Raw genomic sequence first — 3,798 nt, 5'->3', positions numbered from 1 at the left:
AGAAAAACGGAGCTGGAGGAATCAGGCTCCCTGACTTCAGACTATACGAGAAAGCTACAGTGATCAAGACAGTATAGTACTGGCACAAAAACAGAAAGATAGATCAATGGAACAGGATAGAAAGCCCAGAGATAAACCCACACACATATGGTCACTTTATCTTTGATAAAGGAGGCAAGAATATACAGTGGAGAAAAGACAGCCTCTTCATTAAGTGGTGCTGGGAAAACTGGACAGCTACATGTAAAAGAATGAAATTAGAACACTCCCTAACACCATACACAAAAATAAACTCAAAATGGATTAAAGACCTAAATGTAAGCCCAGACACTATCAAACTCTTAGAGGAAAACGTAGGCAGAACACTTTATGACATAAATCACAGCAAGATCCTTTTTGACCCACCTCCTAGAGAAATGGAAATTAAAACAAAAATAAACCAATGGGACCTAATGAAACTTCAAAGCTTTCACACAGCAAAGGAAACCATAAACAAGACCAAAAGACAACCCTCAGAATGGGAGAAATTATTTGCAAATGAAGCAACTAACAAAGGATTAATCTCCAAAATTTCCAACCAGCTCATGCAACTCAACATCAAAAAAACAAACAATCCAATCCAAAAATGGGCAGAAGACCTAAATAGACATTTCTCCAAAGAGGACATACAGATTGCCAACAAACATGCGAAAGAATGCTCCACATCATTAATCATTATAGAAATTCAAATCAAAACTACAATGAGATATCATCTCACACCAGTCAGAATGGCCATGATCAAAAAATGTACAAACAATACATGCTGGAGAAGGTGTGGAGAAAAGGGAACCCTCTTGCACTGTTGGTGTGAATGTAAATTGATACAGCCACTGTGAGAGCAGTATGGAGGTTCCTTAAAAAACTAAAAATAGAACTATCATATGACCCAGCAATCCCACTACTGGGCATATACCCTAAGAAAACCATAATTCAAAAAGAGTCATGTGCCACAATGTTCATTGCAGCTCTATTTACAATAGCAAGGACATGGAAGCAACCTAAGTGTCCGTCGACAGATGAATGGATAAAGAAGATGTGGCACATATATACAATGGAATATTATGCAGCCATACAAAGAAACGAAATTGTGTTATTTGTAGTGAGGTGGATGGACCTAGAGTCAGTCATACAGAGTGAAGTAAGTCAGAAAGAGAAAAACATATACCGTATGCTAACACATATATATGGAATCAAAAAAAAAATGGTCATGAAGAACCTATGGGCAGGACAGAAATAATGACGCAGACCTACTAGAGAATGGACTTGAGGACATGGGGAGGGGGAAGGGTAAGCTGGGACAATGTGAGAGAGTGGCATGGACATGTATACACTATCCAGTGTAAATCCAATAGCTAGTGAGAAGCAGCCACATAGCACAGGGAGATCAGCCTGGTGCCTTGTCACCACCTACAGGGGTGGGATAGGTATGGTGGGAGGGAGGGAGACACAAGAGGGAATAGATATGGGAACATACGTGTATGTATAGCTGATTCACTTTGTTATAAAGCATAAACAAACACACCGTTGTAAAGAAATTATACTCCAATAAAGATGTTAAAAAAAAAGTCTGAAGGAAATCTGGAAAATAATAACTTTTGTTGAATCTAGATGTTAAGCTCATGGTTGCTTATCATCAAAACACCTCTCTGTCTTTATTTTTCTGCATTTCTGAAACATTTCATAATAAAAATAACAACAATCTTGTGCTCTACTCAAAATACGGTTTTAAAGAAAAACTGTATGATAGGAAACTCTGATAAGCAAGAATATTGAAAATATAAATGAACACCACAGCAATGCTAACCTCAATTTTATATAGATGCATATATATTTATGTGTGTGTGTGTGTGTATACACACACACACACACACACACACACACACACACACACACATATATATCCAATTAGAAAGGTGTCTTCACATTACCAGGACATAATTTTAATTGGTAGAGATAGCTAAGGACTGTCAAAAAGACTAAGTTAAGGATCAAAAATGAAGCTGTTCAGAGGAGAGTAATATAGCCTAGAGAAGGAAAGTAAGGGATAAGGACAGGAGACTCCTTTAAATTCTTTTTTTTTTTTTTTTTTTTTTTTGCAGTACGCGGGCCTCTCACCGCTGCGGCCTCTCCCGCCGCGTAGCACAGGCTCCGGACGCGCAGGCCCAGCGGCCATGGCTCACGGGCTCAGCCGCTCCGCGACACGTGGGATCCTCCCGGACCGGGGCACGAACCCGCGTCCCCTGCGTCGGCAGGCGGACTCCCAACCACTGCGCCACCGGGGAAGCCCTCCTTTAAATTCTTGAAGCTGATCTATTCTCTGAGGCATCACAGGACTGAACTAAGGTGGGATGGGAGTAAATCAAAGCAGATTTCAGCTCACTGCAATCCCTGAGAGCTAGTCAAGGCATATCACCAAAGTGAGAGTCGTATTGCTGGCTTCAGTGGTCCTGAATTATGCCTAACGTGTCAGAGGAACGATTCTTGGACTGGGTAGGAGATTGAACTAACTGACCTTAAATTTCCCTTCCAACCTTTCTTAACAGATACAGAATCGGGGTGGGGGTGTGTGAAATTTGGGTCTAAGAGAAAGGTGGTCGTATTTTCTGAGACTGTAGATACAACCAAAATTCCGACTGCAGGAGAAAATAGAGAGAATCAGCCATTTCTCTCCAGGAGGACTATAGCATCACCATGACCGTCAGACAGCCCATCAACAAACACTGAGCAGCTACCCTATACCAGGCATAGTCCTAGGAGCAGGCAAAGAAAAGAAGAAAATTTCAAAAGCACTGAGGTTCACGAATGCTTGTTTTCCATTTGCATCATGATTCACCGGCACAGTGTTCTCTTCAACATGCAAAAATCACTTCTGCCATCACATTTTGCCACATGGAGAATATTGCACCACCAAAGTCTAGCTCCCCTTCATGCCTACTAGATAAATGGAACTTAGCACAGGCAAAAATGCGAGGCCATGCAGGGGAAGCTGAAAGAGGAACGACCACAAGAACACAGACTGAGGCCTCAAGACGTGGCCTTTGAGTCTGTACTTGGAAGTAGCACAATGCACAGAGCAGAGGAGGCATCCGAGATGCAGGCTGGTTTCAGGAGCATGGTGACACTTGGCCACACTGCAGTCATTACACACAGGGCAGGAATTCCCTGTAGTAGGACTCTGTTAAAATGTATTACCTGAAGTAGCTTGCCCTCTAATATCTGAGCTCCGTCATCAAAACATTACCCAGTTATTCAAGACCGTAAGAGAGCCTACTTGAAAAAGAGATCAGACTTGTGGTTACCAGAGGCAGGGGAATCAGGTGGATTGGAGGAAGGTGGGAAAAAGGTACAAACTTACCTTTTTGGGTTTTTTGCCCTTTAGACCAATTTATTTTATATCCAGTTAAAATATCATTCAACAAAGGACAATGGAGTTATAAGATAAATAAGTCCTAGGGATGTAAAGTATAACATGACGACTATAGTTAACACTCCTGTATGATATATAGGAAAGTTGTTAAGAGAATAGATCCTAAGAGTTCTCATCAAAAGAAGAATTTTTTTCTTTTCTTTTTATTGACATAAGGATGTTATATGAGATGATAGGTGGATATCATTTAAACCTATTGGGGTGATCACAATATATGTAAATCAAACCATCACACTGTACACCTTAAACATGCACAGTGTTGTATGTCAGTTATTTCTCAATAAAACTGGGGAAAAAAAGCTGGCATATTTGAAAGGGAGATTGTGGGTGGT

The 3,798-nt window shown here is 40.8% G+C and overlaps 1 protein-coding gene across 1 annotated transcript in view; it reads right to left on the bottom strand.

The window, feature by feature from the left end:
* Positions 1-3,798, bottom strand: part of SCEL (sciellin) — a 144,419-nt gene that overhangs the window by 120,267 nt on the left and 20,354 nt on the right. The gene's annotated exons all lie outside the window — the stretch shown is intronic.

Source organism: Lipotes vexillifer, unplaced genomic scaffold, assembly GCF_000442215.2.
Source record: "Lipotes vexillifer unplaced genomic scaffold, Lipotes_vexillifer_v1.1 scaffold19, whole genome shotgun sequence".
NCBI lineage: Eukaryota > Metazoa > Chordata > Mammalia > Artiodactyla > Lipotidae > Lipotes > Lipotes vexillifer.
Note: the sequence above shows the minus strand (reverse complement) of the source record. Positions and strands in the feature narration are given on the sequence as shown.